The sequence below is a fragment of the Balaenoptera physalus genome, assembly GCF_965194825.1.
Source record: "Balaenoptera physalus genome assembly, chromosome: 4".
Classification (NCBI taxonomy): Eukaryota; Metazoa; Chordata; class Mammalia; order Artiodactyla; family Balaenopteridae; genus Balaenoptera; species Balaenoptera physalus.
In genome coordinates, this window is record NC_138891.1 from 33,482,003 (window position 1) to 33,507,320 (window position 25,318).

Consider the following 25,318-nt stretch of genomic DNA (forward strand, 5'->3'; position numbering starts at 1 on the left):
AATAACTATACTAGGTACTAGGCTGGAGAAGGAATATTAAGTAGTTAACAAAAAACTATGTAGGAATTCCCTTCTAGGCTGAGCCACTGACTAACCTTCAGCTTTAAGATAATTCTGCTAGTGAATAGGAACATTGGTTGGATGTGAAAAGTTATGGAAGCTCAGATGTTTTGAATAAATGTTGATACAGTAGGGAAATCAACAGCATTGATCATAGGACTGTTTCCTTCCTTATCCTCCACTCCTTTAGACTTCTTTCCCTATCTCCAAATGAATGTCTTGTGGTTCTTTTGTTCCAAGCTCCATCTTCCATTTTCTTATCATTTGCTCCTGTACCTAGTATGTAATTCTTATCAAGTTCTCAAAGCATTTTCTTTCTCTTTCACACACTTGCTGAAATCTCAGCACCCCAAGAGAAGCCCTGGAAATGAATTGATAAACATTTTCTTTCTCATTTAATTCCCGTGGTGTGACCCACACACAGTGTAAGATGATTTCATAGCACAATCCTAGGCTGTTCTATTCACAAAAAATGTGGAATCTAGAAAAATGGTACAGATGGACCTATTTGTAGGGCAGGAATAAAGACACAGACGTAGAGAACCGACATGTGGACATGGAGGGGTATGAATTGGGAGATTGGGACTGACATATATATACACTACCATGTGTAAAATTGATAGCTAGTGGGAACCTGCTGTATAGCACAGGGAGCTCAGCTCGGTGCTCTGTGATGACCTAGAGGGGTGGGATGGAGGTCCAAGAGGGAGGAGATATAGGTATACATATAGCTGATTGACTTCGTTATACAGCAGAAACTAACACAACATTGTAAAGCAACTATATCCCAATAAAAAAAAATGTCTGATTGTGTGATACCCACATACCACAGAAACAGTGATTTCAGCATCTTGGGAAATGCTTTTTCAGGTGGTGGTTAACCTTCAAGTTTTTCTCTTCCAAAATGACCCAGAGGGAAAGAGCAACAAAAGAGTATAAAAAGTAGAAAAGAAAGATCCCCCACCCCCAAAATAAGCCATTCCCAAATAACAGTTATCTGCACCCAACACTTTGCTGAGAATTCAACTGAAGGAGATACAGATGCAAACAAAAAAACGACAGTTAGAGATATGGGTATATAAACTCTAAGGGAAAGACCTAAAATTCTCTGCAATGAGTGTTAAAGACCTGATATAAAGAAACAGAAATTCTGGAATAGGTGCTTGTGGATCAAGACCAGTGCAGAATATAACAGGATTAGGAAGTCACACCCAACCAACAAAAGGGAAGGAAAATTTGAATTGAACCAGGGAAGATAAGTTTCCTTCTATATTAGTTTCCTATTGCTGGTATGAAAAATTATCACAAATCTAGTGGCTTAATACAATACAAATTTATCTTACAGTTCTGGAGGTCAGAAGTTGGAAATGGGTCTTACTTGGCTAAAATCAGGTGTTGGAAGGAATTCAGGGCTTCATTCCTTCGGGAGACTCTAGAGGAAAATCTGTTTCTTAACTTTTCCAGCTTTTAGAGGTTTTTAGTGACTCTCCTCTTTCATTTTATTCCATAGTTTCAGCATAGTGACTGCAGCGTCTGGTGAGAGGTGGCTATGTCAGTGCCTGTCACGGAATTATTGGAGAACAAGAAGAGTGAATAGAGGTGGTTGTAGAGATTGTCAAAGGAGTTTAAGTACATGCAAATCATCCTCTGGGTTCTCACAGAAATGCATGCAAGTTACTCAGCAGAGCATGGATATCATTGTGGAAAATGCAGGAAACAGCCAGTGTAATTTGAGTTGATACTATTGCAATCTTTGGGTCTTGGTGAAACTTGGGGTTACATGTATATATATAGTCCATTCCTGAGTTTTGAGTTCAGACATTCTCAGCTAATCTTTTTTTATTCTCTAAATTCTATTATCCAATTATATATTGCTAAAGATAATTACTTGTACCAGCTAAATCTCAATTGAATTTGCTAGTACATTTTGGTATTTAAGTTGAGCAGTCTCAGCAGACAGCACCCCTTACAGAAAGGGTCTAGCAATTACTCGTGTTTGAGTGAATTACACATGACATGAATGGCTCAAAAGTGTTATAACATAAGAGCCACAATTGTTCCAGTTTGCCGACATAAAGAAAATATATTCCATACCTGATTTACTGTTTCTTCTGTAATTTCAAATTATATGTGTATGCATTCAATTTAGGATGTTGTTTCTTTCCATAAAACTGTTTAATTTGCATTTAAAAGCAGATTTACTGTGGTATAATTATTATATAAAGAACTGCATATATTTAATGTGTACAATTTGAGTTTGAACATATGCAAACACCTGTGATACCATCATGACAATCAGAGTAACAGGCATATCCAATACTTCCCAAAGTTTCCTTGTGTCCCCTGCTCTTTGTGTGTATGTGTGTGTGTGTGTGTGTGTGTGTGTGTGTAAAGATGGTCAGCATCATTAATTATCAGGGAAATGCAAATTAAAAATATGAGATATCACCTCACACTGGTTAGGATGGCTATTATCAAAAAACCCCCAAAAGATAACAAGGGTTGGCAAGGCTGTGGAGAAATTGAAACTCTTATACACTGTTGATGGGAATGTAAAATAATGCAGCAATTATGGAAAAAATATGGAGGTTCCTTTAAAAATTAAGAATAGAACTACGATATGATTCAGCAATCCTACTTCTGGGTATGTATCCAAAAGAAGTGAAACCAATCCTGAAGAGATATCTACACTCCCATGTTCACTGCAGTATTATTCAATAATAGCCGAGATATGGAAACAATCCAAATGTCATCACAGATGAATAGATACAGAAAATGTATACATGTACAATAGAATATTATTCAGCCTTATAAAAGAAGGAAATCCTGCCATTTGCTACAACATAGATGAACTTGGAGAACATTATGCTAAGTGAAATAAGTGTCATAGTAGAACAAATATGGCGTGGTTTCTCTTATGGGGTATCTAAATTAGGCAAACTCATAAAAGCAGAGAATATTTTTCATTGAAGTGCTCATGGACGCAAGGTTAAATTTTGTATACATGATCCTTAATGTGGGGGGAAAATAAGTTTATCATCCATCATCAATAATAATGTTAGATAATCCATTGTTAGAAATATATCCCTTTGTGTTGAGACGTTTTCTCAGAAATGTCTTTTATAATGCATATACTCCTAAGAAAAGTGGCTCATTTTGTTTTCAATAATGCAAGGTCATGTCCTTTAAGAATTAGTTTCTCAAACAGTAACTACTTTGCAATGAAATTACTGTGGATATGTGAATTTTATATAAGTATGAATGCACTGATTTAGAGCACTGAAGGAGAAATTCTGTTGGGATATAGAAGGGCAAAATACTTCTTAAAAAGTAGTTGATATTTGAATTGGAAAAAGATTATCTAGATAGAAAGGAGTATCAAAAATGCCAAGATGAATAGACTCCAAAGACAATCTTTATTTAATTTATAATTTTTGTCATGAGCATCCCTGTGGGAAAGAGCTTACCATAGTATTTCTGAGTATATCCTTAATATGTTTCTTAAAACATGCTTTAAGAGCCAATGATATAGTGTTAAAATTTTGGCATATGAAAAAGCTAATGGTGTTATGGAAGTGGCGTGCATTTGGTTTGGTGTTCATTGGCCAATGATTAAGGGAATATCCAAAGAAACCCTTATAAAATTGTTTAGGTAATTCTCTTCAGTATGGCTTCTGGCTATTTGCATTCTTTAGCACAGTGTATTATAATTTTTCAATGCTGAATAAAATATCTTCTAGACCTCAGACTTGGCTCTTAGACAGTTAAACATTTTTCTTGATGTCATTAAGTTGATATATAATTTTGGAGGCCACTATAAAGTATATTTACAAGTGGAGGGTGTTGGGATTGTGGAGCACATACAAACAAAATCCATCTGGTGTTTATGTGAGTTTGTGCTTATAAAGGCAGTTTCCACCGTACAAATGGATTGTATTTTAAAAATTCATTTTGAAGTTCATTGTTTGGAACTTAGAACACATTTTTCCTTAGAACCAGCTGTTCTGTATAGCGGCTAGGTTCCTACACCAGCTATCAAAAGCCTCTTTAACTCACAGGATTCCTGAAATGTCCATGGATACTAATACCATTAAGGAAACAGCTATCATGAACAATGTTGCTCTCTGGAAAAATAAGCTTGAGTGCCAACTGGGGATTCTGGAGCATTCTCTTCCCCTTACCTTCTGCAAGTCATGCAATGAGAGAAACTCTGTAAAGAAAACAAATTAATTAGGTAGAAGAGTGCTAAATGCCAGAGCAAAGCAAAGAGAAATCAGTTAAATAAAAGACGAAGAAATAGAGCAGTTGTAAGAAATGGAAAATAGAGAGGCTTCTAGAAGAGATACCAGAGAAAAAAATAATAGAACATCAGAGAAATAATATATTAAGAGAGAATTCTGAGAATTCTTCATATGGAAGAACAAAATGCCAAGAGTTGTTAAAACAACTTTGAAGAAAAATAAGGTAAAATTATAAAACAATAGTAAATTATAAATGACAAAAGTTATTTAAAAAATGGTAATCAATATAACATGGTATTGAAACAGGCTAGGTAAAGGGACCAGTCGTACAGAATAAAAAAACTAAGAAACAGATCCACCTATATATAAAAATTTGATATAATAATGAAATTGGTATTGCATATCAGTAGGGACATGATGCAATAAACTGTACTGAGTAGCTATGCATATTGAAAAACATAGTTATAACCCTTCCTAAAACCATATACAAACAATAACTCCAGGTATTATATACTGCTAGTAAGTGTATAAATTAACATGAGCTCACACTTGTAGAGCGATCTGGATATGTATTAATTTTCTGTTGGTGCTGTAATAAATTAAGTAGCTTAAAACAACACAAATCTATTATCTCACAGTTCTGGAGGTCAGAAGTCTGAATTGGGTCTCTCTGGATTAAAATTAAGGTGTCAGCATGGTTGTGTTCCTTTCTGGAAATTCTAGGAGAGAGTCTGCTTCCTTTTTTTTTTTCTAGCTTCTAGAGGCAGTCTACATTCCCTCCATCTTCCAAGTCAGAAACATTGAGCTGAGTCCTTTTCATACTACCATCTCTCTGGTTCTTCCTCTCACTCTTTTCCTCCTTCTTGCACTTATAAGGACCCTTGTGATGACATTGGGCCCACCTGGATAATCCAGGATAATCTCACCTCATGGTCAGTTGGTTAGCAACCTTTATTTCCCTTTGCCATGTAAACAAACAGATTGACAAATTCTGGGGATTAGGACATGGGCTTCTTTGAGGAACTATTATTCTGCCTACAATAGGAACTATCTATTCAAATTGAATGTTTTTTATATCTGATGACTTTGCAATTTCATTTCTAGGTATAGTCCCTTCAGAAAATATAGCACATTTTCAAGGGAATTTATATAAGATAGTTGCAGCTTTCAAGGGAATTTATATAAGATAGTTGCAGCATTTTTGGTAGTATAACCTAAATGTCTATCATCAAGAGCAAGGGAAAATTGTGGTCTACTGGTACAACAGAATATTATACAATAGTCAAAAATAATGAACTAGAGGCCACAAGTGTCAACACGGACATTTCTCAATAACAAAATGTTGTAGGAAGCCATTTATTCTATGAAACCATTTATATAAAGTTTTAAAACCTGAAGACAACCGTATTTTATTTATGGACACACTGCATGAGGTGTAAGTAATTCTCACCTAGGCTGCAATGTTTTTAGACTCACCATTTAGCCTTCACTTTTGTGCTTATGCCCACCTTTCTATGGCAGGCGTTGGTAAATTATGGTGCTGTGGGCAGCCCACCTTTCTCGTGAATAAAGTTTTATTGAAATACAGGCTGCCTACCTTTTTGTAAATAAAGTGTTATTGGACTAGAGCCATGCTAATTTTTTTTTTAACATCTTTATTAGAGTATAATTGCCTTACAATGTTGTGTTAGTTTCTGCTGTATAACGAAATGAATCAGCTATACGTATACATATATCCCCTATCCCCTCCTTCTTGTGTCTCCCTCCCACCCTCCCTATCCCACCCCTCTAGGTGGTCACAAAGCACAGAGCTGATCTCCCTGTGCTATGCCATGCTCATTTTTAGAAAAACGTTTTATCTGTGGCTGATTTAGTACTACAGTGGCAGAGTTAAGTAGTTGTGACAGAGACTGGATAGCCCTCAAGTCTAAACTATTTACTACTGGCCCTTTAAGAAAAAGCTTGTTAGTATGAGGTTAACACCACTTGTTCAGTCCTGGGTATTGAGCTGGTTCCTGGAGACACAAAGGTGCTTAGAGGGTCCTGCCCTCAAGGAGCTTAGACCAATAGAGAAAAAGATATAAAATAAGTTCAGTAAAATGGTTTATACCCTAGGAAGGAAGTTCTGTAAAACACAATGAAGTGGGAGATTTTTCCTCAGGTACTGAAAGGACAAATAAATGAGGATTAAAATATAAAGTGCCTGGCTCATAATAAGACTTCAGTGCTGGGGGTTTGCTATTGATATTCATATGTTTGTGACTGTCATCATCCTATGAAACTGCATGAATAAGAGTAAAGAAAGGGAAGGAAGAAAAAAAGGCAGAAAAAGAACATTTAGAAGAGGAGAACATTGAAAGTGTGTTAAATAATGAAAGATAAGGAATGTCTATTTTTACTTTTTTACAAGTTAATATTTCAAAATAGAGTCAATAAAACTGTTACTTATCTTTTTTATATCAATGAAATGTAAATCAGTCATTTTTACCAGAAACATAGCCATTTGATTTCCCTAGTGCTAACTATAAATAAAGTGAATAGATTTCTCAAATTATCTTGCTTGGGTTTTCATACTAATATTTACTGGAACATACATGCCTGTGAATTATAAATATGGTTTATTTAAAGCATACCAAATAATTTTTTTGGAACAAAGTCTTTCTTATGAGAGAACACATTTATTTTCTTTAATGGATTCTTAAGGTAATAAAAAAATGTAGATAAGTTGTCATTGTGATCATTACCCATTTTTATTTGTGGGGCTTCTAAGGCCTGTTCAGTTCCCTGGAGAGCATGTTTCACTCTGCTACTCAGTCAATCATGTTTCCCCAAATGGCCATTGAAGTTATTTTGGCTCATGTCATCTTTCGAGAGAGAAACCATTTTTACCTGTCTCCAGAATAATAATAGTTTACATGTAATATATTTTTCTCTTCTTCACTTCTCTTTGATCATTCAGTGGCTCCACGTATTTGTTCTCTTGGGATTTCTGCTAAGGAGGAGCTGGGCACTTGTCTTGAACAAATGATTTTCACTCAATTACAAAACTATTATTACTTGGTTTTCCTTCCTGGATAGTTTTTCAAATTTTCAGCTATTATTGAACATCTCATAGCTGTGAGATTTTTAGAATTAACTTGATGGTAAAACTTCGTTAAAAAGGCATTTTGCTCTTTTCTCTGGTAGAACATTACCAGGCTAGCAATTTCCTTCTAGGGCTAAAATTTCTTGCTTAGTTCTATTATGTATAGCATCAAAATGGTATTTCATTAACAAATAGGAAGAGAACTTTTATCTTCCTCTAATAAAATGTTCATTTAAATTCGATTTAATTGTACTCCTGTAGTTTTTATTAGGCTTCATTTTTTCTTCACCTGGCAATGACCTTCTTAAGGAGAGGCAAGAAGGAATCCAACTAGCAACATTGCAGGAAAGTGCTGTTACATTTGGGAGGGTAGAGGGATGGGAAACATAGCTGATGCTGCTAGTTGAATGGGAATGGAAGTACACTAATGACAGAGTTCAGAGGGCATGCCCCGAAAACCTTCCTACTCACCTATGAATAAAACACCCAACTTCCCCAAGGCCACATCTATAACATCCAGGAGATGCAGTTTTGAAAAAGTATAATTCTTGAGAGATTACACATTTCATTCTGACCTTGACCTCAGAAACCTTACTTGTTTAACTTTCCTCTTAAGAATTTTGTTTTGTATTAAAGTAATGAAATATATTCAGAATTCTAAAATCTAAAATAGTGAAATATGTTTAGGTTTCAAAATGGTTGCCTTACAATTGGTGCATTTTACAACCATCTATCCTTTTTTTTTTTTCTTGTTCCCTGACCTTCTCTTTGCCTAACTTTGCCTGTGCAGCCAGAATGAGGGCAAGCGCTGAGCTGACCTGAGCTGAGCAGACCAAACAATACCCCCTTAGAGGTTGTGTGACCTCAGGCAGGCTCCTCAGTCTCCAAGCTTCAATCTCCTCCTCTATAAAATAGGCGAAATGCTAAACAAATGCCTAATTGCACATTTTTTTAAAAGGAAGCCTCCTCCCAAATGTCTTGTTTTTTTTTTTTTAATTTTATTTATTTATTTATTTATTTATTTGGCTGTGTTGGGTCTTCGTTTCCGTGCGAGGGCCTTCTCCAGTTGCGGCGAGCAGGGGCCACTCTTCATCGCAGTGCGTGGGCCTCTCACCGTCGCGGCCTCTCCCGTTGCAGCGCACAGGCTCCAGATGGGCAGGCTCAGTAGTTGTGGCCCACGGGCTCAGTTGCTCCGCGGCATGTGGGATCCTCCCAGACCAGGGCTCGAACCCGTGTCCCCTGCATCGGCAGGCAGATTCTCAACCACTGCGCCACCAGGGAAGCCCTTGTTTTTTTAATTTTTTAAATTTTTATACAGAAGGTTCTTATTAGTTATCCATTTTATACATATTAGTGTATACATGTCAATCCCAATCTCCCAATTCATCCCCCCCCAACCCTGCTTTCGCCCCTTGGTGTCCATACGTTTGTTCTGTACATCTGTGTCTATTTCTGCCTTGCACTCTGGTTCATCTGTACCATTCTTATATATTCCACATACATACAATATTTGTTTTTCTCTTTCTGACTTACTTCACTCTGTATGACAGTCTCTAGGTCCATCCACATCTCTACAAATGACCCAATTTTGTTCCTTTTTATGGCTGAGTAATATTCCATTGTATATATGTACCACATCTTCTCTATCCATTCATCTGTCGATGGGCATTTGGGTTGCTTCCATGACCTGGCTATTGTAAATAGTGCTGCAATGAACACTGGGGTGCATGTGTCTTTTTGAATTATGGTTTTTTCTGGGTATATGCCCAGTGGTAGGATTGCTAGGTCATATGGTAGTTCTATTTTTAGTTTTTTAAAGAATCTCCATATTGTTCTCCATAGCGGCTATATCAATTTACATTCCCACCAACAGTGCAAGAGGGTTCCCTTTTCTCCACAACGTCTCCAGCATTTGTTGTTTGTAGATTTTCTGATGATGCACATTCTAACTGGTGTGAGGTGATACCTCATTGTAGTTTTGATTTGCATTTCTCTAATAAATAGTGATGTTGAGCAGCTTTTTTGTGCCTCTTGGCCATCTGTATGTCTTCTTTGGAGAAATGTCTATTTAGGTCTTCTGTCCATTTTTGGATTGGGTTGTTTGTTTTTTTAATATTGAGCTGCATGAGCTGTTTATATGTTTTGGAGATTAATCCTTTGTCCGTTGATTTGATTGCAAACATTTTCTCCCATTCTGAGTGTTGTCCTTTCATCTTGTTTATAGTTTCCTTTGCTGTGCAAAAGCTTTGAAGTTTCATTAGGTCCCATTTGTTTATTTTTGTTTTTATTTCCATTACTCTAGGAGATGGGTCGAAAAAGATCTTGCTGTGATTTATGTCATAGAGTGTTTTGCCTATGTTTTCCTCTAAAAGTTTTATAGTGTCTGGCCTTACATTTAGGTCTTTAACCCATCTTGAGTTTATTTTTGTGTATGGTGTTAGGGAGTGTTCTAATTTCATTCTTTTACATGTAGCTGTCCAGTTTTCCCAGCACCACTTATTGAAGAAGTTGTCTTTTCTCCACTGTATATCCTTGCCTCCTTTGTCATAGATTAGTTGACCACAGGTGCATGGGTTTATTTCTGGGCTTTCTATCCTGTTCCATTGATCTATATTTCTGTTTTTGTGCCAGTACCATATTGTCTTGATTACTGTAGCTTTGTAGTATAGTCTGATGTCAGGGAGTCTGATTGCTCCGGCTCCGTTTTTTTCCCTCCCTCAAGATTGCTTTGGTTATTCAAGGTCTTTTGTGTCTCCATACAAATTTTAAGATTTTTTTTCAAGTTCTGTAAAATATGCCATTGTTAATTTGATAGGGATTGCACTGAATCTGTAGATTGCTTTGGATAGTATAGTCATTTTCACCATATTGATTCTTCCCATTTAAGAACATGGAATGTCTCTCCATCTGTTTGTGTCATTTTTGATTTCTTTCATCAGTGTCTTATACTTTTCTGAGTACAGGTTTTTTACTGCCTTAGGTAGGCTTATTCCTAGGTATTTTATTCCTTTTGTTGCAATGGTGAATGGGATTGTTTCCTTAATTTCTCTTTCTGATCTTTTGTTGTTACTGTATAGGAATGCAAGAGATTTCTGTGCATTAATTCTGTATCCTGAAACTTTACCAGGTTCACTGATTAGCTCTAGTAGTTTTCTGGTGGCCTCTTTAGGATTCCCTATGTATAGTATCATGTCATCTACAAACAGTGACAGTTTTACTTCTTCTTTTCCAATTTGGATTACTTTTATTTCTTATTCTTCTCTGATTGCCATGGCTAGGACTTCCAAAACTATGTTGAATAATAGTGGTAACAGTGGACATCCTTGTGTTGTTCCTGATCTTAGAGGAAATGCTTTCAGTTTTCCACCATTGAGAATGATGCTTGCTGTGGGTTTGTCATATATGGCCTTCATTATGTTGAGGTAGGTTCCCTCTACGCCCACTTTCTGGAGCGTTTTTATCATAAATGGGTGTTGAATTTTGTCAAAAGCTTTTTCTGCATCTACTGAGATGATCATATGGTTTTTATTCTTCAGTTTGTTAATATGGTGTATCACATTGATTGATTTGCGTGTATTGATGAATCCTTGCATCTCTGGGATAAATCCCACGTGATCGTGCTGTATGAACCTTTTAATGTGTTGTTGGATTCTGTTTGCTAGTATTTTGTTGAGGATTTTTGCATCTATATTCATCAGTGATTTGGGTCTGTAATTTTCTTTTTTTGTAGTATCTTTGTCTGGTTTTGGTATCAGAGTGATGGTGGCCTCATAGAATGAGTTTGGGAGTGTTCCTTCCTCTGCAATATTTTGGAAGAGTTTGAGAAGGATGGGTGTTAGCTCTTCTCTAAATGTTTGCTAGAATTCACCTGTGAAGCCATCTGGTCCTGGACTTTTGTTTGTTGGAAGAATTTTAATCACAGTTTCAATTTCATTACTTGTGATTGGTCTGTTCATATTTTCTATTTCTTCCTGGTTCGGTCTTGGAAGGTTATACCTTTCTAAGAATTTGTCCATTTCTTCCAGGGTGTCCATTTTATTGGCATAGAGTTGCTTGCAATAGTCTCTTATGATGCTTTGTATTTCTGCGGTGTCCATTGTAACTTCTCCTTTTTCATTTCTAATTTTATTGATTTGAGTCCTCTCCCTCTTTATCTTGATGAGTCTGGCTAAAGGTTTCTCCACTTTGTTTATCTTCTCAAAGAACCAGCTTTTAGTTTTATTGATCTTTGCTACTGTTTTCTTTGTTTCTATTTCATTTATTTCTGCTCTGATCTTTATGATTTCCTTCCTTCTACTAACTTTGGGTTTAGTTTGTTCTTCTTTCTGTAGTTCCTTTAGGTGTAAGGTTAGATTGTTTATTTGAGATTTTTCTTTTTTCTTGAGGTACGCTTGTATTGCTATAAAATTCCCTCTTAGGACTGCTTTTGCTGCATCCCATAGGTTTTGGATAGTCGTGTTTTCATTGTAATTTGTCTCTAGGTATTTTTTGATTTCCTCTTTGATTTCTTCAGTGATCTCTTGGTTATTTAGTAATGTATTGTTTAGCCTCCATGTGTTTGTGTTTTTTACATTTTTTTCCCTGTAATTTATTTCTAATCTCATAGCATTTTGGTCGGAAAAGATGCTTGATATGATTTCAATTTTCTTAAATTTAGCAAGGCTTGATTTGTGACCCAAGATGTGATCTCTCCTGGAGAATGTTCTGTGTGCATTTGAGAAGAAAGAGTAATCTGCTGTTTTTGGATGGAATGTCCTATAAATATCAGTTAAGCCTATCTGGTCTATTGTGTCATTTAAAGCTTGTGTTTCCTTATTAATTTTCTATCTGGTTGATCTGTCCATTGGTGTAAGTGAGATGTTAAAAGTCCCCCGCTATTACTGTGTTGCTGTCGATTTCCTCTTTTATAGCTGTTAGCATTTGCCTTATGTATTGAGGTGCTCCTATGTTGGGTGCATGTATATTTATAATTGTTATATCTTCTTCTTGGATTGATCCCTTGATCATTATGTAGTGTCCTTCCTTGTCTCTTGTAACATTCTTTATTTTAAAGTCTATGTTATCTAATATGAGTATTGCTATTCCAGCTTTCGATTTCCATTTGCATGGAATATCTTTTTTCCATGCCCTCACTTTCAGTCTGTATGTGTCCCTAGGTCTGAAGTGGGTCTGCTGTCTTCTGTAGACAGCATATATACGGGTTTTGTTTTTGTATCCATTCAGCCAGTCTGTGTCTTTTGGTTGGAGCATTTAATCCATTCACGTTTAAGGTAATTATCAATATGTATGTTCCCATTACCATTTTCTTAATTGTTATGGGTTTGTTTTTCTAGGTCCTTTTCTTCTCTTGTGTTTCCCACTTAAAGAAGTTCCTTTAGCATTTGTTGTAGAGCTGGTTTGGTGGTGCTGAATTCTCTTAGCTTTTGCTTGTCTGTAAAGCTTTTGATTTCTCCATTGAATCTGAATGAGATCCTTGCCAGGTAGAGTAATCTTGGTTGTAGGTTCTTCCTTTTCATCACTTTAAATATATCATGCCACTCCCTTCTGGCTTGTAGAGTTTCTGCTGAAAAATCAGCTGTTAACGTTTTGGGAGTTCCCTTGTATGTTATTTGTCATTTTTCCCTTGTTGTTTTCAATAATTTTTCTTTATCTTTAATTTTTGTCAATTTGATTACTGTGTGTCTAGACGTGTTTCTTCTTGTGTTTATCCTGCCTGGGACTCTCTGCACTTCCTGGACTTGGGTTCCTATTTCCTTTTCCATGTTAGGGAAATTTTCAAGTATAATCTCTTCAAATATTTTCTTGGGTCCTTTCTCTCTCTCTTCTCCTTCTGCGACCCCTATAATGTGAATGTTGTTCCATTTAATGTTGTCCCACTGGTCTCTTAGGCTGTCTTCATTTCTTTTCATTCTTTTTTCTTTATTCTGTTCCGCAGCAGTGAATTCCACCATTCTGTCTTCCAGGTCACTTATTCGTTCTTCTGCCTCAGTTATTCTGCTATTGATTCCTTCTAGTGTATTTTTCATTTCAGTTATTGTATTGTTCATCTCTGTTTGATTGTTCTTTAATTCTTCTAGGTCTTTGTTAAACATTTCTTGCATCTTCTCGATCTTTGCCTCCATTCTTATTCCGAAGTCCTGGATCATCTTCACTATCATTATTCTGAATTCTTTTTCTGGAAGGTTGCCTATCTGCGCTTCATTTAGTTGTTTTTCTGCAGTTTTATCTTTTTCCTTCATCTGGCACATAGTCCTCTGCCTTTTCATCTTGTCTATCTTTCTGTGAATGTGGTTTTCATTCCACAGGCTGCAGGATTGTAGTTCTTCTTGCTTCTGCTGTCTGCCTTCTCCATTTATCCTTTAATTATATCCTTTAATGCATAAGCTGTGGCATACAACTTCAAATGCATTGTTCTCTTGGCTGTCGTAGTCCAGGTAAATAAAGATTAAATGATACATTTTTGATTGTTTTGGATGCATTGAAGCAGTAAGATCAATTTAACAGTAGTCTGAATTGAATTAAGAATTTAGAAGAACAAAGTCTAGAAAGTCTTTGACTTACAAAAATGTGTTGTTGGCTTGATGAAAATGTCATATCTAGTTTTGGGGTATGTGTGTTTATAAAGGAAATAACATAGCATGAAGGTTAAGGTAGAAATTCTAGAGTCAGCCCTAATCTTATTTCTAGTTATTAATTCTGTGACCTTGTGAAGTCTCTTAATGTCTATAAATCTTAATATTCTCATTTCTAAATAGGGTTGAATATAAAGAGTTTGGCATAATGTTTGTCAAATTACAGGGCACAATAAAGTGTTACACTATGTGACAGAGTCACAATGTATTTGAAAATGGGTGGCAAACAGTAAAGCACTATATAAACGTGAGGTGCTCTTGCCACATGACTTTCATGAGAAACATGTAGATTTCCTGCACAGAGCTGAGATGGGGAAATTGTCAACCAGACATTGTTTGTATTGCCAGTGGCTCAATAAGTGGGAGAAAGGGTTAGCTACAAGTAACAAAATAAAAAATTCATTATATTAAAGTTTAGCTCAATACAAATCTTTTTATTGGTTTGTTTGTTTTTAACCTGAAAGTATGAATAAGCAATCAAGAATCAATATTCTGAAAATGCATCAAGGGGTAAATGAGTCTTAGAGAGTATGATCTTCCTGACACAATTCTAGTACAGCTAAGATCTTGGTTACTGTTGGAGCATGTATGTGGGGCAGAGGGTATAAATACAAATTCCTTAGCCTGATATTCAAGGTCTTCACAATCTCGTCCCTGACACGTTTCCAGTTTTTCTTTGCAGTATATCCTTCCATATTCCATAATCTTCACCGTCTCTTTCCAAGCCATGCATATGCAGACATCTTTGTCTCTGTTTTGCCTAAAGTATCTTCTCTCTCTTCCTCACAATTGTATTTGACATAATACTTAATCAGTAACTAGAAAATCCTGAAAGCTTTTCTAGTTTCACTTTTGGAGATCATAACCTCTCTCCCTGTGTCTCCCAATCATATTTCTTTTATCTCCATTTGTACAAATATGTCACTTTACTTTGAATTACAGTTATTTGTGTTTCTTCTTTTTTTTTTTTTTTTCTTCAAAAAGCTTTACTGTTTCCATTTGGTCCGAGGTTTGGGGGAGAGTGCTCCAGAGTGGTTAAAAAGCTGCCTAGTGGCTGCAGAGAGGGGCTTCAGGCAGAAGCCCTGACACCAGAGAGGGCTCCTCAAAGGCCACTGGGCTCCGGAGGCTCCTAGTCGTGCTTGAGGGTGAGCCTTTTGAAGGGATTCTTGCTCAGGCAAGCCTAGAGATGAGCCAGCCTCCAGAGGTTGGTCAGGTGGTCACCCATCTTGATAAGTTTCACCTCCTTATCTGGGAAGTGGCTCTCTAGGAAGTCACAGAGGTGGGAGCCTGCACAGGCAGAACCCAGGGCATGCAGATCCAAAAGGGCCTGGTTCAGGTTCTTCACCATGAGAATGGCAGCTTCCATAGTGTCCTGGGTTTTACCCCACTCATTTTGAGATGGCTTCTGCACATCCTGGAAGAGGGCATGACCACCATACTGCTTTTGCATTTTCAAGAGACTGTCGGCACCCTCACGCTTCTCCTCAGCCAATTCACGGAAAAAGTGGCCCATGCCCTTCAGAGCCATATAGTCGCAGTTGAAATAGAAGCCCAAAGGAGGCTTGCAGATGCATGTTGACCAGGTGGTTGATGGCGACCTCCACCTCGGTGGAATAATTCTGACAAATCTGGGAGCTCATGGTTGATCGGTAATAAGTTAAGCTCAAAAAATGGTGTTGGCTAGTCCTGGTGATGAAGGATAGCTGAATGGCTGATTCCAAAGGTTGTGACTGGAAAAAAGTTTGGAGAGTGGTCAGAGACTGGAGCAAGGGATGTCCCTGGGGTCTGTTCCGTCCAAACATCTTTGGAGAAAGAGAGAGATCTGTGGGACTGCTGAGTGCACTGCCTATTTGTGTTTATTATTCTTTTACTTGAAGGCCAGCTCCTTGAGGGCAAGTTCCTTAAGATCATCCTCTGTGTCTTCTGGTCTCCATAGCCCCTCAGTGCCTGGTCCAAAGCTTTGCACACAATGAGAACTAAGAAATGATTTTTGGATTGAATTGAAATCAGACTTCTTTGAATAAAGTCCATTACCTATGGGAGTGTTCCTGCTGAGGTTTTGAGACATATCAGCTTTCCAAATGGCCTTAACAGTTAGGGGTAGTCATTGTAATCTTTGATGGTTTCAGAGAAAGGGGACTTGTAAAAACTTTGCTCTTATCAATGAAAATGATCAGGCTGATATTGGGTATTAGAAAACCTATAACCTAATAATTTTGCTTATGTCATTGGAAAAGGAACCTCACTAAAAATAGTGGCAGCTGTTCCCTTAATGATACATTAATCCAGAAGCCTGTGGCCTTCTGCAATCTGTTAACATTTGCTGAGGACAGAAAATTTTAACACCACAATTTTTGGTAAGTTTGTTAGATATATTTGAAGAAACATATGTATTGAGCCTCTACTATGAGCCATACGGTGTTCTAGTCTCTAATGTGACATTTGATCAAGACATAGCTAAAAACCATTTTATTTAGAAGACTGAATGCCAAACTTTGTCTTGTGATTTAAAGCAATGAATATTAATTCACCTAAATGGACTTTTTCATATGTCTTTAATGTATGCATTACTTTCTTCTTATTTAGTGTTTTTCCTTTAGAATTTTTATATTTATCTCATCTATATAAATATAGAATTTCCTTTTTAAAATTTCTTTATCACTTATTACAACTAGTATCTAAAAACAGTACTTTTTCCCTTATTGTTCCATGCTGTGTTTTAATTATTCTACCTTTTTAAAATTAATTGTTATTGGAGTATAGTTGATTTACAATGTTGTATACCATTTTTTACTTAAACTCCAAGAAAGTGAAGAAATTCGCACTAAGGTGTAAATAAGAGGTCAAAGTTATGCTAAGCATATGAAATGAAGTTAATGAGAACCTAGCAATGTTGAATTAATTTTAAAAATACGTTCTTTATAAGATCCTTATGGATCAAATAAACTACAAAAGGAAACAAGTAAGTAATGCTAAAAGGAAACAATAAAGGAAAATGGAAAAATAAAACATATGGACTATAAAAAATAGTGATTAAAATAGCACACAAAGGTGGATGGATATGAGCCTTTTGAAGGATAACAGATAAAGAAATATTGGCAGTCAGTAATTCTTAAAATGACAACATATTCATTTAAATACTTAGGCACCTGTGGCTTCCTGGAATTATGTCAATTTATAACCATTCATTTATCCATTTATTTATTTACCAAGCATTTATTTTACTATTTTTTTTTTCATTTTTGTTTCATTCATCCAACATAGATTATAGATTTCAGGTTTCAGAGATGATGACAACCAGTTGTAACTTGATATAGTAAAGCAACTGAAATATATAAAATTTCTATAAATAACATCTGTAATAGAATGGTGACAGTATATTTTCTTTCTCATGGACATTTATTAGGTTAAAACATTTTAAAAAGCAGGCAGTGGTTTTATGTCTTGGGAATTCTTTTATAGGAAATGTACATTTCCTATAATAAATACTTGGGCCCTAATAAAGCTGTTAAAAATAAATGAAATAAATGGTTATTTTTAAGGTAATACCAGTCAATAAAATTGAGTATGAAAATATGAGGAAATAATTCTTAACAGAGGAAGCAAGGGAAAAAATTGATTACTTTAGCTGTCACTTTAAAAATGAACAAAAATACTTTGCGTTTTTGTAAATTACACATGCCTCCTCATATTTGGGGAGAAGAATAAAATCTAAGGTAAATAACACAAAAGTTGCTTTCCTACATCGGATATACTTTCTTCAAAGCTGGGTATATGTCAAATACATTTTAAGGCTACTATTGGCCTTTAGCTCCACCAAAAGACCATCAGAATCACATGTTGATCATGCAAATCTGAGTTTGTTAGACTTACAGTAAGAAAGAACACCAGTATGATAGATTTTTAGCCAGGTCTGTGAAGGGAGAATTCCCAGGAGCAAGTATATAGGGCCCTAGGTGATTTTTAAGGCTGATTTTGCAAGGGAGGAAACTGGGATTGGCAGAATTTATAACAAAGTAGCTTTGGTTTGGTGGACACGATAAGGAGAAGGTCTTGAAGTGAGCTATTAGTCTTTATAAGTAAGCTATTTTGGTTGGTTCATAGATTTATCTTCCAAAGCAAGTATTTCCTATAGCAAGCTGCTAAGTTGCTTTTGCCCAGTCCCAGTTTTGTTTAGCACAGAAGCAGGAAAATATATTTAGTCTTCAAAGTTTTTAGCCCAGGAACAGTAAAGTATGATCTTATTTCTCACTGTAAATAACTTAAAATTAATTCAAAGACCAGATATTTTTCTTTTAGGGTAAGCATGCTTCTAGTTCTAGTTCATCCCTTCACCGTGAAGGGATCTCAAATGACTCCTGTGCCTCTTTAGTTCTTTTGGTCCTTACAGTATTGTATTCTTGTCTCCTTTTTAAATAGTCAAACTCCCATTGTTTTATTCACATATTTGGTTGATCTCCTCTGTTTCCAGTGTTGTGCTAGTTGTCAGGTACACAAAGTTGAATGAGTGTAATCTTGGATGAGACAAGCATGCAAACAAATACACGCAAGAATTGATAGCTTGTGCTGTTGAAACATTTTGCAGAGGGTACACAAAGAGGGTGTGGATGGTTGGACAAAGTTTTATACCGGAGCTAATGTTCGATCTGAGTTTCAAAGCATATGGAGGAAGAGGGAGAGAAAGGAAGAGAATTGTAGGTTAAAGGAACAGGTGTGTAAGTTTGGGAAACTGCCAACTAAACAGAATGACAATTTAAAATATAAGTATTACTTATATAGAAATATTTCATTCTTGCTCACATTTTCTTTTGAACATAGGTCTTATTTCCCTAATAAGTCTGAAAGGATCTTGTGCATGGAAAATCTTTTTATATCTTTCAGGTCACCTAAATCTGTATCTAGAGAATGTGCAGTAAACACTCTGATTTATTTATATATGGTAACTGAGAAGACCTGGAGGAAAAATATTGTGAGTTGGATTATTTACTCTAACCAGTTTAGCAACTTACTGTTATTTTAACAGGGTTTTCAGTGGGTAGAAGACACATGGGTGATTCCTATAGTAATTCAAGCAAGAAGCTCTCTTCAGCTCTATAATTAATGATTGTGCCCAATATTCAGGGCCAGATTATTAATAACTCATAAGAAAGAGTATTTGCCTGATACTTATGTGCAGTAATTTTGCGTGGAAAGAATGGATGCATGTGTATATCACATTAATATTACCAAGCATGAAAGAAAGTCAGCTAGTGGGTTGGGGGAAAGCTTTTCTTTATGTATTAAAAAGATAGCCCTGTGAGGTTTGCTCTCCTTCTTTCTTGTAGTCTGTGATGCTGATGTGATACAGTCATGCCTGAAGCTCTGGTAGCTGAGTTGTTTCATCGAGGTTACAATAGCATAAACACCAAAAAGCCCAAAAGCTGAAGATGGATGAGCAAGAGGTTATGAATAGGCTGGGTTTTTGATGACTTTGAGTTGAGGAACCAATTCTGGGCTTCCTAGCTCCAGACTTCTCCTTATGGAAGATTATTAAATTGCTTAAAGAACTGTTTGTCGGGTCCTAAAAATCTTGCAGTGATAAGCTTTCCTTACTGAAACAATCCCAGTATATGCCTCTTACTAGATTTTCAATGAATATTTGTGTAAGGAGTGTTACTGAACTCAGAGGGGCTTGTGGGTTAAATTGTGTTAGTCTGCTAGGACTGACAAAACAAAAGATCACAGAGTGGCTGGCTTAAACAACAAATTCATTTTCTAACAATTCTGGAGGCCAGAAGTCAAAGATCAAGGTGTGGACAGGTTTGCTTTCTCCTGAGGCCCCTTTCCTTGCCTTGTAGATGGTCACCTTCTTGCATTGGCCTTATATGTCCTTTCGTCTATATATGAATATCCCTGGTGTCTCTCTGTGTATCCTAATCTGTTTTTATAAGGACACCAGTCAGATTGGATTAGGGCCCACCCTAGAAGACTCATTTTAACTTAATTACCACTTTAAAGGCTTTATCTCCAAATATAGTCACATTCTAAGGTATTGCAGGTTAGGGCTTCAACCCTATGAACATGAATTAGGGAGGACACAGTTAATTCTATAACATAAATATTATGATTTAGTGACTATTACTGCTTGTTTATTTCTTCATATGAACTTTTGAATCAGCTTATTTATTTCCAAAGAAAATAAGTTCTTATTTTGTTGGGATGCTTTAGACCTGCAGACTAATTTTGGGAAAATTAGTAACCTTATGCTATAAACCTTGTGTAAGGAGAGGTAAGTTTTTCTTTTGATCAAGTGTTTTTCTGTCTTTCAGGAGCATTCTAAAATTTTCTTCTTAGAATATTTTCATTTTTTTTCTAATTATTATGTAGCTATATTATCTTTGTCTAAACATATTGTATATATTATGTTTTTTAATGGTTGTATTTTTTTATTGAAGGCTGTTTATATTTGTACCTAAAACTTCGTATAGCTTGTAATCGTTTTGATTTTGAATCTCGTGGCTTTTCAAGTACTACAATGCTATCATGTGCAAGTAACGTTAATTTTGCCTTTTTCCTCCAAGTTTTACAACGTATATTTTTTTCCTTTCTTTCTCTCTTTCTTCTTTGTCTAAGTGTGTTAGCTAGAAGCCAGTTTTCATCTTCTAGTTGTTTCCTATTAAGCTTGCTGATGGATTTTGTATTTAAAAATAACTAGAAAATATCCATCTGTTGTTATTTTATGCATGGATTTAACCTAGCATAGATATTAAATTTTATCAAATGTTGTTTCAGCAACTCTGGCAGTTATGCATCAGTATGGGTGCAGATATCATGCAGTCTTTCTGTACTCAAATGGAATGTCTCTAATTGTAACTGTGTAAGTGGGTAGAGCTATTTCAGCTCTTTTAAATAGGCAGGCAGTATGGTCCTACTTCCTGGGCTCACATGGGGAGCCGTTTCCTGTTTCCTGCTATGTGTGTGGCCGATTTGACTTCCATACCTACGGTCCCTAAAGCACCATCTCTAGTACATATATATGGTTATGACTCCATCTGGGTTATAATACTGTAATCTCTGCTATTGCTCTGGGCTCCCTCTGCTTCTGTAACATGAAGATTTTCCCTTTCTATTTTTGAGTGTAGTCCTATACCTTTTAACACTTAAATATTCTATCCCTTATTTCTATTTTGGTGGGAAAGAGAGATCCAAATGAGGAACTGCTCCATGTTGACCCAGACATTCTGCTCTCTCTGTGCATTGTCAAGTCACTGAGTTATTAAGTGGCTTTTATCCAAAAGTGTATAACTCTAGTCTACCTAAAAATTATAAAACAAAATTTTCTCTTTAGTCAGACCATGTAGAATAGTGCAAAGTCCCTAAGCTTTGAGGCCAGTAAGACTAGATATTGAATCCCAGCTTTGCAATTCACTTGCTTGGTAATCTATTTTAGGACAAATTATTTAACTGCCATGATACTGAATTTACAAAATGGAAATGATGACAGTTACCATTGATTAAAGGACTGAATAAAATAATGAATGTAAAATGCTTCCCAAATAGTAGAGGTTCAGTAAATTTTGTCATCAACTCTTGCTCCCCAAGAAGTATTAATTGGAGTATATATGATATATAGTTACATTTTAAAGTGTACCCATTTCTCATTCTTAGGCAAGTGAAAAATATTTCAAATTGAGGGAATGATTAAGAATAACATTGCTGGAGATTGGTTCAAGATGGCAGAGCAGAAGGACGTGCTCTCATGCCCTCTTGCGAGAGCACCAGAATCACAACTAACTGCTTAGCAATCATCAACAGGAAGACACTGGAACTCACCAGAAAAGATACCCCACATCCAAAGACAAAGGAGAAGCCACAATGAGATAGTAGGAGGGGCACAATCACAATAAAATCAAATCCCATAACTGCTGGGTGGGTGACTTACAAACTGGAGAACACTTATACCACAGAAGTCCACGCACTGGAGGGAAAGTTCTGAGCCCCACATCAGGCTTCCCAACCTGGCGGTCCAGCAATGGGAGGAAGAAATCCTAGAGAATCAGACTTTGAAGTAGAGCAGGATTTGATTGCAGGACTTCGACAGGACTGGGGGAAACAGAGACTCCACTATTGGAGGGCACACACAAAGTAGTGTGAGCATCGGGACCCAGGGGAAGGAGCAGTGACCCCATAGGAGATTGAAACAGACCTACCTGCTAGTGTTGGAGGGTCTCCTGCAGAGGCGGGAGGTGGCTGTGGCTCACCATAAGGACAAGGACATTGGCAAGAGAGGTTCTGGGAAGTACTCATTGGTGTGAGCCCTCCCAGAGTCTGCCATTAGCCCCACCAAAGGGTAGGCTCCAGTGCTGGGTCACCTCAGGCCAAACAACCAACAGGGAGGGAACCCAGCCCCACCCATTAGCAGTCAAGCAGATTAAAGTTTTACTGAGCTCTGCCCACCAGAGCAACACCCAGCTCTACCCACCACCAGTCCCTCCCATCAGGAAAATTGCACAAGCCTCTTAGATAGCCTCATCCACCAGAGGGCAGACAGCAGAAGCAAGAAGAACTACATCCTGCAGCCTGTGGAACAGAAACCACATTCCCAGAAAGATAGACAAGATGAAAAGACAGAGGGCTATGTACCAGATGAAGGAACAAGATAAAACCACAGAAAAACAACTAAATGAAGGGGAGATAGGCAACCTTTCAGAAAAAGAATTCAGAATAATGATAGTGAAGATGATCCAGGACCTTGGAAAAAGAATGGAGGCGAACATCAAGAAGATGCAAGAAATGTTTAACAAAGACCTAGAAGAATTAAAGAACAAACACCTAGAAGAATTAAACAACAAACAAACAGAGATGAACAATACAATAACTGAAATGAAAAATACACTAGAAGGAATCAATAGCAGACTAACTCAGGCAGAAGAACGGATAAGTGACCTGGAGGACAGAATGGTGGAATTCACTGCTGCGGAACAGAATAAAGAAAAAAGAATGAAAAGAAATGAAGACAGCATAAGAGACCTCTGGGACAATATTAAACGCAACAACATTCACATTATAGGGGTCGCAGAAGGAGAAGAGAGAGAGAAAGGACCCAAGAAAATATTTGAAGAGATTATGGTCGAAAACTTCCCTAACATGGGAAAGGAAATAGGAACCCAAGTCCAGGAAGTGCAGAGAGTCCCAGGCAATATAAACCCAAGGAGAGACATGCCTAGACACATAGTAATCAAACTGACAAAAATTAAAGACAAAAAAAAATTATTGAAAGCAACAAGGGAAAAATGACAAATAATATACAAGGGAACTCCCATAAGGTTAACAGCTGATTTCTCAGCAGAAACTCTACAAGCCAGAAGGGAGTGGCATGATATACTTAAAGTGATGAAAGGGAAGAACCTTCAACCAAGACTACTCTACCCTGCAAGGATCTCATTCAGATTCAACAGAGAAATCAAAAGCTTTACATACAAGCAAAAGTTAACAGAATTCAGCACCACCAAACCAGCTCTACAACAAATGCTAAAGGAACTTCTTTAAGTGGGAAACACAAGAGAAGAAAAGGACCTACAAAAACAAACCCAAAACAATTAAGAAATTGATAATAGGCACATACATATCGATACTTACCTTAACTGTGAATGGATTAAATGGTCCAACCAAAAGACACAGACTGCCTGAATGGATACAAAAACAAGACCCATATATATACTGTCTACAAGAGACCCACTTCAGACCTAGAGACACATACAGACTGAAAGTGAGGGGATGGAAAAAGATATACCACGCAAATAGAAATCAAAAGAAAGCTGGAGTAGCAATACTCATATTAGGTAACATAGACTTTAAAATAAAGACTGTTACAAGAAACAAGGAAGGACACTACATGATGATCAAGGGATCAATCCAAGAAGAAGATATAACATTTATAAATATATATGCACCCAACATAGGAGCACCTCAATACATAAGGCAAATGCTAACAGCTCTAAAAGAGGAAATCGACAGTAACACAATAATAGTGGGGGACTTTAACACCTCACTTACACCAATGGACAGATCATCCAAACAGAAAATTAATAAGGAAACACAAGCTTTAATGACACAACAGACCAGATAGATTTAATTGATATTTATAGGACATTGGATCCAAAAACAGCAGATTACACTTTCTTCTCAAGTGCACATGGAACATTCTCCAGGATAGATCACATCTTGGGTCACAAATCAGCATCAGTAACTTTTAAGAAAATTGAAGTCATATCAAGCATCTCTTCTGACCACAATGCTATAAGATTAGAAATCAATTACAGGGAAAAAAACATATAAAACACGAACACATGGAGGCTAAACGATACATCATTAACTAACCAAGAGATCACTGAAGAAATCAAAGAGGAAATCAAAAAATACCTAGAGACAAATTACAATGAAAACACAACTATCCAAAACCTATGGGATGCAGCAAAAGCAGTTCTAAGAGGGAAGTTTATAGCAATACAAACCTACCTCAAGAAACAAGAAAAATCTCAAATAAACAATCTAACCTTACACCTAAAGGAACTAGAAAAAGAAGAACAAACAAAACTCAAAGTTAGTAGAAAGAAGGAAATCATAAAGATCAGAGCAGAAATAAATGAAATAGAAACAAAGAAAACAGTAGCAAAGATCAATAAAACTAAAAGCTGGTTCTTTGAGAAGATAAACAAAATGGATAAACCATTAGCCAGACTCATCAAGAAAAAGAGGGAGAGGACTCAAATCAATAAAATTAGAAATAAAAAAGGAGAAGTTACAAAGGACACCACAGAAATACAAAGCATCATAATAGACTACTGCAAGCAACTCTATGCCAATAAAATGGACACCCTGGAAGAAGTGAACAAATTCTCAGAAACGTATAACCTTCTAAGACTGAACCAGGAAGAAATATGAACAGACCAATCACAAGTAATGAAATTGAAACTGTGATTAAAATTCTTCCAACAAACAAAAGTCCAGGACCAGATGGCTTCACAGGTGAATTCTATCAAACATTTAGAGAAGAGCTAACACCCATCCTTCTCAAACTCTTCCAAAATATTGCAGAGGAAGGAACACTCCCAAACTCATTCTATGAGGCCACCATCACCCTGATACCAAAACCAGACAAAGATAGTACAAAAAAAGAAAATTACAGACCAAAATCACTGATGAATATAGATGCAAAAATCCTCAACAAAATACTAGCAAACAGAATCCAACAACACATTAAAAGGATCATATACCATGATCAAGTGGGATTTATCCCAGAGATGCAAGGATTCATCAAT

General features: G+C 36.5%; 1 protein-coding gene, 1 long non-coding RNA gene and 1 pseudogene across 3 annotated transcripts in view; 1 reads left to right on the top strand and 2 right to left on the bottom strand.

The window, feature by feature from the left end:
* Window positions 1–25,318, bottom strand: part of IGSF10 (immunoglobulin superfamily member 10) — a 303,209-nt gene that overhangs the window by 179,669 nt on the left and 98,222 nt on the right. The gene's annotated exons all lie outside the window — the stretch shown is intronic.
* Window positions 748–25,318, top strand: part of LOC309659756 — a 198,008-nt gene continuing 173,437 nt past the window's right edge. Inside the window, exon 1 of the long non-coding RNA XR_014262946.1 lies at window positions 748–12,056. This is a non-coding gene — a long non-coding RNA (uncharacterized lncRNA). The remainder of the gene's footprint in view (window positions 12,057–25,318) is intronic.
* On the bottom strand, window positions 8,354–20,162 carry LOC309659706 (ferritin light chain pseudogene; annotated as a pseudogene). Its single transcript has one exon. The product of its transcript is annotated as a ferritin light chain pseudogene (transcript).